Source organism: Poecilia reticulata, chromosome 13 (assembly GCF_904066995.2).
Source record: "Poecilia reticulata chromosome 13, P_reticulata-male-v2, whole genome shotgun sequence".
Classification (NCBI taxonomy): domain Eukaryota; kingdom Metazoa; phylum Chordata; class Actinopteri; order Cyprinodontiformes; family Poeciliidae; genus Poecilia; species Poecilia reticulata.
The window spans coordinates 2254586-2267192 of record NC_088842.1 but is presented as its reverse complement, the minus strand read 5'-3'; positions in this window follow the sequence as shown (position 1 = coordinate 2267192).

The following is a 12607-nucleotide window of genomic DNA, read 5'->3' as shown; positions in this document are numbered from 1 at the left end:
CGTGCTCTCTCTGTCTCTCGTTCTCTCTTCCTCTATCTGCCTAATAATGGGCTGTTTTTAATGCAAGAGGCGAGCTCCACATCAATCATTCGCCCCAGTTTTCACTGCTCCCCACCACCAACACCACCACCATTGCTGCCGCCACCTCCTCCCCGTCCTCCGCTGCAATAAATATGCAAATGAGCCAGAGCCAGTCATTGGTAATTTCAAGCTTGGCTCAGTAGTGTTAAAAAAGGACACAAATGTATTAATTGCTGGCGGCCGGAGAAATCCCATTTTCTCTGGGCATTGGTTACAAAATTGGTATGAGAAGCTTTTTTAAGATATGGTTGACTGTATATGCATGTGTAACTAGGATTTGGAGAATGATAAATATAGGATTGGAGATGTCACTTTCAGGTAACTTTAGTGGTCATCATCAGTGATGCATGTGAATACATCTGATGGTGTAGGCTAGCTTCTGTTGGATTGGCCAAAATGAACAAAAAATTAAAAATATTCCGTAAGCCCCAAGATACCACATAATGCAGAAATAATCAATGAAAAAGGAATGTGCAAGCTTGAAACACAGCTGGCTTGCTTAATATAAGATTATGATCCATTGTGATTACCCACAATGGATCCTAAACACACCCTGCTGTGACTCCAGGAACTTATGCATGTCTGTGATTGGCTGTGTAGATTCAGGAATGTCCAAATGGGCACAGAGAAGATTTATAAAGTTAAGAATAGGAACTGAGTTAAATTTCAAAATACAAAATTACTACTCATATTCAAGGTTTTATTTTGCTACTTCAAGCAATTACTGCTAATAGTACAATATATGGAATACGTGAATACGTAAAGCCAAGTCCTTTAAAAAGTCATAGGTAACTTAGACCTTTGCTGGATAATCTTGAATCACACATGGAAACTTTTGTAAATAGTAACCACTTACTCTTGAGAGTAAGTGATAAATTTATTTTGCTGAGAAAATGCTTTATATATGTCAGAAGACTGAAAGCATGCAGCATATTTGAATAATAGTCTTATATTAATGAAAATGTGTGTGCAAAAAGGTATTTAGTTTTCTTGCTTTAGGAGAATTTATATAGGAATGGTCTTGGCATAGAGCTACTACTTTAAAAATCAAAGGTATGGCAACCATAAAAGAAGTTTCAGGCAACCAACCTGATATTTTTAAGTTTCTACATACCTTACCTGTTTTATATTTATTGTTGTATTTTTGTAGGATATAATTTTACTTTTATTGGATGTAAAAACCTTTATTTGAAGAAAAATTGGCCTTCAAATATAGTTTCAAATATCACCCTTATAGTCACAAATTCAGACATGTAGGCCTCCAATTTAAAATAAACTAAATCTAAATTACATTGTCAAGAAAAAGATTCCATAAGCACACACTTGTCCTTAATCTTGGAGAAAGTGAAAACTGTCATAGAACTTTCCCTTTTGCTAATATGAAATAGGGAGACTCTACTTTTAGACATTTGTAAGTTTTAAAATCTGTGCCACAAAAATGTTATGATCAGGCAAAGATACAGGCATCCACACAGAGGAAGGAAACACAAGCGCACCCAAACAGGTGCAACTTGTCATGGACAACTCCAGTCAATGCCAAGATGCTGCTTACTAAAAATGTACAATATACCTACATATGTGCATATTTATTCATAATGTGCTTTTGAATGCATTGTTGTGAAGTCTATTGTACTCTATGCCTGCCTGTTTGCTTGTTTGTACTCTACAGTGAGTATGTTTGCCCTGCCACAAACTCAAAGAACAGCAAATGAATCTTCCTTTAGTGGCAGCAGTGCGAGACAACCTCATCCACAAGTCTCACACACACACATTGTATCCACACATACACATATCCACACACCCAGACTCTCTCTTAAACACACACACACACACACACTGCAATAATACTAAAAATAATAAATCGACACGTGTACAAGATGGTGTCCAAGGAATCTCATCTCTCCATAAATTAATGCTGTATACTTTTGCCACCACAGTCTAATTAATTCTTGTGCTGTTACACAAAAGGAAATGTCGAGTGACAAATGGGCACAGGACTTGAAAGCTGCCAGATCTGCAAAACATTTTCTACCCCAATTTATAAGCAATTTCACTGTAAATCATGGAGCAGAACTGGCTACTTTGGAAAGCAGGACAACATAGTAAGCAGAATAATGAGGGGCAGGGTAGGAGAGGAGAGGGATAAGAAAATGGAGAAAAATACACGAAAATTACAAATGAAATATTAATTCCATTACAATGTTAAACCAAAATTATTAGCATCGGTGAAACATAACTGGTGCCATGTTGAAATCTTAAGTACTAAATCCAGCAAAGGTAGGGACATTCTCTGACAGATTTAGTTAACTTGTATGAAGCCTTTTATTTATGAGTTTACTTTATGATTAAGAAATACCAGGAACCCTGGAATGAAGACTGAAAATTGGAACAAATAGATTTTAAGATGAAAAGAATTAAAATAAAAGTCAGAACAAATTAATTTGGCTGACTTTAGAGCACAATTCAGACCAGATATTCACATGAATTGAATAAAAGGGCACAGGCATTTTTTTCTGTCTGTCTGAAGTTAAATCATCCATTTTCTTACACCCTTGTCCCTCAGTGGGGTCGGGAGGGTTGCTGGTGCCTATCTCCAGCTAATGTTCCGGACATATTTCCAGTCTGTCACAGGGCAACACAGAGACACACAGGACAAACAACCATGCACACACACACACACACACCCACACACACCCACACACACAGGGCTAATTTAGACAGACCAATTATCCTGACAGTCATGTTTTTGGACTGTGGGAGGAAACTGGAGAACCCAGAGGAAACCCACCATGCACAGGGGAGAACATGCAAACTCCATGCAGAAAGACTGGGGCTGGGAATCGAACCCAGAACCTTCTTGCTGCAAGGCAACAGCTCTACCAACTGCGCAACTGTGCAGCCCGAAGTTAAATCAGACATAACTATTTTTTTAAACTTGCCTCAAATTTGGTCACTGTGAGGAATAACAGTATTTTTAATTGTACCACTTGGGTCAAACGTTTTGGGTTTCCTTCCACAAGATTCTCATTATAGCTTACTGGAGTTCTGGTCAATTTTTCCTGACAGAACTGGTGGAACTGGGTCCATTTTGTGGAGCACTTCACTCACACATACCCTTTCACTATCCATTTGGAAGATCAGTCTGTGCCCTACCTTTTACTTCCTGTGCTGAATTATTTTGATTTTCCAATCTTGTCAAACCAGACACTGATCAAATGTATGTAAACTTCTGAATTCAAAAAGAACATTACAAAACAAAATCTCTTAATGTTCTCATCAGGTTTTTGGGCATTTAGCAGATATAAATAATTTTGGTAGTTCTAATCAACCCAAGACACCTAAAACAGTTAAAAAGGTGCACATCTTTTATTTGCTATGTAAATATCTGGGTTCCATTTTTCTCCGCAATAAAAATGATTTCCAGAAATTTGAGCAAAACAACAAAAGAATAAGTTATTTCTACTAGACTCTCTGAATATTGTGAAATTAATGAAGATGGAATTTGTTTGTTTTTAAGCCAGTTGCTCTCCACATCCATTCACTTTCCTATGACCGAGAAATAGGTAATTTACCTTTTTCTAGGAAATAGGTAAATGACTGAAAGCATCATAGAACAACAATTACAGTCACACTAAAGTAGAAAAATTAATGTTCTGATATTGGAGAAAATGTGACTCTGTGTGTACCCTCCCCTGCTCTCACCCACAACAAAGGTTTCAGACTGTGGCTGGACAATGAAAATTAAAGATGCAAAATGTACAAAATAATTTATACATGTATAAATAAACAGACAATTCAATACAAGTTGCGACCAGCTGAAATGTTTTGCTGTTCAAGCTTAAAACAAAATAAAAATGTAATACTATTTAAAAGGAAAAAGTATTATAAGCATAAGTTTGTCTGGAACAGAGACGCATCTAAAATATGCAGGGCAGTGCTCCCTGAGGACCAGCATCAAGACGCTCTGAACCAGGAGCTGTCAAGACTTCTCAGTGGACAGGAGGCCTACGGAGCCCAATGATGACGGCCTGATTGGATCTCTGGGTGGAAGGGAGAAAAATAATTACCAAAAACAGTTGTCAGAAAACAGTTCTGGGTCATGCACATTCAACATAAAAAAAGAACAGGGGGATCCAGAATCAAAAAGCTGGGTCAAACACCAGGTAAAGGTTCAAAAGGTCATGGGACAAAAAAGATTTACTCACAATACCATCAAAGCAAAGGCATGGGCTATGGTCAAAGGTCAGGCAGGGATGACTAACAGGATCTTGAACTTGAAGGAAGGTTCGAAGGTTGCCTCTGACAACAATGTCCTAAGCTTGACGGTGTGACACAAATAGAGACCCGGCAGGTGGAGGCAATCAGTCAGATCAGATCCAGGTGAGGGAAAATGGGCGTGGACAGGCAGAAGTCAATGACAAGCCAGGAGAAAAAGCCTGAGAAGACACATGTAACGTGTTGGTGCCTGCTTTCTGTCTGTGCCAGGGGTTCAACACCAATCATGTAAAGTAGATCAGATAACGGACAATCCTGACAGACACCACGGTTTGATTTTACTGCTTAAATTTGCTGCTGATGTCCTGTTGCAGCAGCCCCACTCAAGATGCAAACTGTATAGGGAAACACTTTTTTTTGCAGTACCTGGAAAAGGTACTGGTGTGAAATCATATCAAAAGTTTTATAAACTTTTGATATGCTAGTGTAATAAGTATGCTTTTACATATTTATTGCAACTGTTACGATGTCCTGACAGAAAAATATGAAACAGATGATCTGTGAAAAACTTAAGTTCCTCTGTCTCCTACCTGGAGTCCTTTTGCCATCTGCAGAAATAAACCACTCCTGGTCAAAAACAGCTAATGAGAGCCAAGAGGAGGATCTTAGTGCTGTCAATCTAACTTGTGTTTGTGCTGCTCATATATTTCCCCTTGCTCTTTCCTATGCTACAGTTAGTTACCCACACTGGAGCCTTTCTTGACTCCTCTGGCTAGTTATAGCATGTCAACAAACAATAGCAGATAAATAGTTTTCCTGTGACAGAAAGTTGTTTCTCTGCTATTATGGCCAAAAAGTTTGCTATTGTGGCAGAAAGTTTACTTTCTGATGTTTAGGGCTGAGGACCTTCAACATCTGCTAGACCTTGTTCAGGATGTTTTATGAATCTGTGGCTGCCAGTGCTATCCTGTATGCTGTGGTGTGATGGGGCATCAGACACCATCAGACCAAACAGACTGTGCCACAGGCCCTCAACGTGGTTGGAGTGAAGCTGGACTCTGACAGTGGTGTCAGACAGAAGGATCCTGTCCAAGATGCAGGTCATCTTGGACAATGAATCTCATCCACTTCATGACATGCTGGATGAATACAGCAACAACATGCACCACAGAGCGCCACAGAAAATTATTCCTGCTTGTTGCCATCAGACTTTACAATGTCCGACTCTGAGTAACTTGGATCTTAAATGTAATTTTCTCTGGAATTATAGATTAACATATAACATATTTCCATCTACATGTTCATTCATTCATTCATTCATTCATTCATTCATTCATTCATTCATTCATTCATTCATTCATATTCAGTCATAAGTTACTTACATCACACTTTTCACATCTTGTCAACTAATAAGCAATTTCCCCTTTGGGCTCAATAAAGTATATTTTGTTCTGTTCTATTGGCACTTTGTGCAGTGTGAACACGAGTATCTTAAAACTTTTGACATTCTGGGATCTTTAGCAAATAATTTACTTGCAGTTTTTAAAGATTTTTGCCAACCAGACCGACTCCCAGACAGATTTAGAGTAAGGATAGTGACTCTTCTTCACAAAGGCAAACACAAGACTGGTTCTGTTGTGTGGATTGTTCTGGAGCCCGTAGAGACGATTGTGCAACAAATGATTCTTCATCAAATTGAGAACTTTACAGACACTCTGTTGTTTGACAGATTGATCAAGAGGATGCTCAGAGTGTCTTAAGTCAGATGCTTCTTCAGATCTGCTGTAATTCAGACTGCTACAACAGATGCTTCCTGGTCACACTCCTTGACATCTTCAATAAATCTTTTAAGAAGCATAATTGATTGCCAAAATTCCACATACCTTTGACAAGAAAAAGGTATTTCAAATGGAAATAAAATGAATTCAAGTGAAGTAAATTGAACAGCCTTCATATCTTGTCATTCCTTTCCATTCTTTGGTGAGAAAAAGAAGAAAAAAATTATTTGTTGATTACATTTCAAAGAAATGACCATGACAGTCCTGTTATGGCATCTTCACTCCTACTGTATTTAGTCAAAACAACATGGAGTTGACATTAACATTGGCATTGCAAGGTTGTGCTAATGTTGTGATGGAAAGCAACTCCTAATGCTGGTGGAAAGCTCCCTTTGACTGAGCATTGATTTTCACTCCACCACTCGGGACTGATTGAGGCCAATGCAAATAACAGGAATGTGATGGACAAGGACTGAACTACTTAATCTGAGCTTGAAACATGCTTGCATGCTTCTCAACACACTGAGACCCTTTATCAATGTCTGTTGACCTATGGGCCAATTTGAATGTGACTAAGAGTCTCAGCTGATGTGACAGTGACTGAAGAGGCCCATTGGAACCTATAGTTCAATGACTCATTAAGGAGGAGGTTACAAGCTATGTTTTCTGCATTTCATACAACCAGGCCTTTAAAAATACTAATTGGAGTGTAAATGTGTCCTTTCTCTGGCATCTGTTTTCTTTGTTCTTGTCTTGTCAGTGAAATCTGCATACATGCCATCAGTCATTTAGCTAATGACTGATAATTCAAATTTGATGGTACATTTTATGACGCATTAAACTAAATAAGATATGTTCAATACTGAAAGAATATGCTGTAAGAAAAATGTTTCTCATAGAAGAACAGGTGGAATAAGTGACGTTTTGCATCAATCAATATGAGTATCCTTCTCACATAGTGTGCTTGTGATTTGGTTTTTATTAACAAGTAAATCAGAAAACTTGTACTTTTTGTGGGACCGTCTCAGTAAAGGATGAGAAGTGAATTTCCAACCCTGTAGAATCTGTCACATTCAAAGCTCCACCTCTGCTGATCATCTTCTGCTCCTGACAATGGGATGCTCCTGATTCAACTAACAAGATCCTCTCTACAGAGAGCGCTGGGCGAAACATTGTTGTGGAAAACACTGACCACTCTCCCTGCTAAGTTATTTGTCTGCACTTTTAAAACACGTTTTTACTTTAACAGTCCTGTTGGGGCGGTTTATCTGCTTGGACACAGTCCACACCAATGTGACTAAAAGTTCATGTGTAGCTTCAGCAACTTATGCATTGCATGAACCATATGTTGACTAATGCTACAAAATCCAGCAACGTTCTCCACTGTTGCCAGCAGACTCCTAAAGCAGCACACTGAGGTCACTTTTCTGATCTCTAATGTCTCCATTAAAATAATGGAGACATAATTTTAATCATGTCTCAATGTCTTTCACTCTCCATACTTTCACCCAGTATGTACCTGGAATCGTATCTTAGACTAAAAGATATGGCTCTGGATGTACTGTATGCTAAAACCAAGAACCTTGCAGCCGATCACCTCCATTTGCTCTGTGGGACTCAAATCACAACTTGGTTCATCTTCAATTTGTAAAACAAGTTCATCTTTTAAAAAATTTATTTGTCAGTTTTTCTGCAGAGTGATTCTACTTTAGTGATGATAAATCTCAGGAAAATGTAGGTAAAATTATAAAAATGATCAGCAGTCTGAGATGTGACGGTGTCTGAAATACCTAGAGCAAATATAACCCTTTATAAAGACTGGTTTATAGCAGCCTATAAACTCTACCATGGACAATAAAATTGGGGGAAGCAAAAAAATTCTGTTTATTCTGTTATTTTTGATGATTATGACTTGAGCCTTCAGATTATATTCTCTTATATTTAAAGTGAAGAAGACATTGTAGCTAAGTTTAAATTGAGGGGAAAGAGAACCACAGAGACTACCGAGACTGTACAACCTAGACTGTGCATCAATGACAAGGATTGAGTCGTAGTGTCAGACATAGGAACTTAGAATAGAATTAGCCTCTATTGTCCCACAGAGGAGAAATTCAAGTGAAGCAGCTGCATTAAGATATCTAGGTTCACACATAAGATTTTTACCAGTAGCCACAAATACATTTCTAAAAAAGTGAAGCATTTATTTTTAACATGAGTGCAAAAGTAGATGTTTTTGTTTTTGCAGGAGTGGAGGGTAAAAGAAAGAAGTCAGTTTTTCAGCCTTGCCTATACCTACCATCCACAGTGCAGTGCTCTCATGTGGTTGAAAGACATGAGATTTGTTTGTGCATGTCACCCTCCTGCAGAAGCTCAGACCTCAAAAACACCACATTAACTTTTATGAGACGCAGGCAAGAGAAGGGACCCTAAACCATGTCCTATCTTCTAACAATGATTAATGACTGCCAACTGTCATCCATGCATCAAGAACAGAGCCATACATCATGCAATAAGTACAGCTGGCAAATACTGACAAGTACACTGAAGCCACGCCACAGCGTAGACCTAACAGCACGTTTGACTGTTCACCATGTCTAGATTTAATATTCAAGTACATGTGTTGGAAAAATGCAATATGCAATGTACAATTTTGACAAATAGAAAGAAAAGTCAACATGTGCTTGGGCGCACACACACTTACACACACACACCTCAGTTCTTGTATAATCCGTCATCTTGCCTATTTTTTTAATTCCTGTTAACTGCATGGTTGCATGCCACTGCATCGTTCATTCTAATGGAATTGAATAACAGAGTTGCTTGATTGCACTCACACAGGCCTGCTTTAATTGGAATAAATGTTTTTTTTCTTTTCCTTGGAATTTTCAGGTCATATTCTCAAACTAAGTTTTAAGGCTTTGTATTAATTTGCATAGATGTGTAACATAGAAGAAATATGAAGAAATGTAAAGTCCCAATGAATGGACATTTAGCATGCAACTCATTTTGAATCTATGTATTTAATGTTCCCTTCCAAGTGACATACAGTATATAGTAATGACACAATTACAATGTACTTTTTAAAAATGTTTTGTATTATCTACTTAGCTACAGTATGCTCCTTTTACTTTTACAGCATAATTATGATTTTGATTTTTGTTTTTTAACAAAGCCTTGTTTGATTTTGCTATTTAAACCTATAGGAAGTAGAATGGCATGAGGTCTGAAGGAAAAATATGAAATTACATTTTACAAAATGCTCATTTTATTTCATGTTTTCCAAAAACATCAAATTGTTGCTGTAGAAGTGTTTTCGATATTGAATTTAATGTATTAAATATTACAGATCACAGGCACTTGAACACAGAACTGGACACAGCCGAAAGGTTGTATTCCAATCAGAAGGGCGGTGTCAGCCAGGTGAGCCAGTGTCCTCCAGAATCATCATCTTCTAGAGGTGCAATCAGGATATTTAGTACACATCTCTCCTCAGGTGTCTCATTAAATATAAACCTTGTATGTAAAAATGGGGTCCAACATACCCCACACACGTAAAACTTGTATCATTTGCCATAATCCTTTACGTTTGCATTTGTCCTCGCATGCACAAGGGATAAACAGCAGCAGGCTTTTCATTTAGACTGTTTAACATAAAATTGAAATGTAGAAAGTGAAAAATAATGTAAGTCTACCACAAGATCAGTTCTAACATATTTGTTTTAAGAGAAAGATCAGAAAATAAACATCTATGTGATTCAGATGACATACTGTATTTTGCTCCCTGAGATCAAACTAAAAACCAAACCCAAAAAATACATCCAGACAGTAACTTCGAGGTTTCCTAGGTCTGAAAATACTTCAAGGGACACTCTTCTCCATGCTGGTAGTTGAATTATTCACACTCCCCACCTCTAACTCATTCCATCCATCCTGCCTGATCCTGTTCAAAGTCACAGAAGACTAGAGTCCATCCCAGCAACCCTTGGGAAGGAACCAAGATGAACACTGGGTATGTCACAAGGCCAGCAGATTACAAACAACCAAATATCTATACCTAAAGGCAATTAAAAGCGAACGTTAATCTAAAATGCTTTTTCTTCTTTAGTTTGGGAGGAAACAAGATTGTATACCAGTTTCTATCCAAAGTAAAGTTATTGTGTTTCCCCCTGATACATTCTATGAAGTCAAACGTTCTTCCTCAGGTTTATAAAAAGTTTATGTCACGAAATATTTTTAGCATTTTAATTTAAAACTGTATTTTTGTCACTGTATACCCAATGCATTCTTTGGCCTATAGCTAGGTTTACATAATTAAATCTGAAAATCTTGACCAGCTGCTCTGTCCAAAGCCTTGGTTCCCTTGGGCTCCCTTCCTCAGTCACACAAGTTAGATTAGTTGGTTATTTCCCCGAAGGAGTGTATGTTTGCATTTTTGTTTGTTTATCCTGCTTTTCTCTGGGTCATCCTGTGGTAGGCTGGCAAAAGGATCGACCAACCGGGTGTAAATGATCAATGTATGAGTCTTCCATGGATCTCAGCCTTCATCATGTGCAACTGTCAACTGTGATGATTGTGTAATATAAATTTTATTGCTGTCTTCAACTGACTTTAAGAGGGTAAAAATAAGATTAATGTAAAAAAAAAAAAACAATTATTGAATTTATTTTTTACACAAGATCATAAAGAATAATGCTATACACTTCAGACGGTCATGCCTCTCCCTGTCAGCATGACACTTTCCTATTTGTAGCTTGAGCTGATGCTTAAACAGAAAATATTACTTGTTTATTTTTCTTGTGAACTGAATATTTGTTGTGTACAGCAGTGAAAAATGACCGGAGGACCCCAAAGAGCTTCACATTAAATTCACTCACACACACATTCACATGGAGGAAAGCTACTGGACAGTAGCTGGAGCTGCCCTGAGGCACACTGACAGAGGTGAGGCTGCCATGCATTGGTGCCACTGGGAGCTCTAACCGCCACCAGCAGGCAAGGCGGGTGAAGTGTCTTGCCCAAATTCACGATGACAGAGGCAGGTGGAGCGGGAGTCGAACCAGCAACAATGCACTAAATGCTCATCAGCTGGCACATTGACAGCCAGGACAGATTAGTGTGCAAATGCAATATCCACCCTCCACAAAGTGAATTAATTGGCTAATGATTTTAAATTTGTTAGGCACATGAGGTTTGAGTTGCAAATCTCTATTTAATCCAGGTATTCCCCCCCTCAGGATAACCAAAGGATTGCTGTAATTATCTTCATGGCTTTGTGTGATGGGTACTGCAACATGGTGCCAAACACCTGAAGCTAAAGTTATTGTGGGTTTGGATGACAAAGGCTTTCTGAAGAGGTTCTATTTAGCTACGCTCTCAAAGACACACAGATAATATGGCAACAGAGAATCCAAAGAAAATAACAAGAAAAAAAGCTATTTGCTCAACGACAAGTCTATATTTCAGCTTTGAGTTTTTTTTTTATGTAAACAGATGGGCTTAACCAACACATGAACACTGACATAAACCTGCACATATACAGGTCGTTTATGTGCAGAACTAAAGTGTGAATTCTATGTTATACCTCTCAACTGTAAAATGAGACACCAAGTTGTAGCGAAGTACTAGAGTTCTCACCTATTTCTGTGCATACGTCATACGATACTGCCTATAGATGTCACAATCATCAGACAGGTCAACAATTATTTAACGTCCCAAATGTTTAACTTTATCGCATATGCTGAGAACAGTACCAGATAAACAGAAGTCAGGGGTTATCAGATGCTTATCTGCCTTACTTCTAACAATCATAATATTGCTATTCTTAGCGTTATACTTATTGTCAAAATCACACCATATTGGGAGCAGACCCTTAGTAATTGTTGAAGGCCAGCCCTATATGGGCATAGTGCAATATTATTTCAGTAATATTTTAGATGTACTCAGGTTATTGGTCATTAGGTGGAACTGCAAATATAGATTTTTTTTAAGAAGCTGGTATTTTCTCTTTTGATGCAAAGATCACCACAGTAGATCAACTTTCACAATACATTTCTTCTTGTTTAATACAATAAAAAAGTGCTGTGCCATTTGTACACAAGACAAAGAAGAGTATGCCAAGGCAAATATTGTTTTTGTTGTAAGCAATTTTGTATAATCGTTGGGTGGTTAATACATAGTAATTTCCTTTCAACTATAAAAGACAAGAAACACACGAATGCAAAAAGCAGCTTGAGTAAATTATGAACAGATTTTGCACTCAACTGTGTATTCCATATAATATCATGATGAGAAATTGCCAGTGCAATCATACACAAATAACTCTTTGAGAAAACCCTTGCCCTGAGCAAAAAACACAGCAGTTGGTCTCCAATATGTGAATGACAAATGACTATAACTCAGTGGGTCAGATGGTGCAGACACACTCCATGCTCTGTGCTAATCAGGCCAACCTACAGACCTCAGATACCATCAGGACATCCTCCAGGGGGAAATTAGTACTTTCCAGTTTGCTAAACGAGTATACATACTTTCCT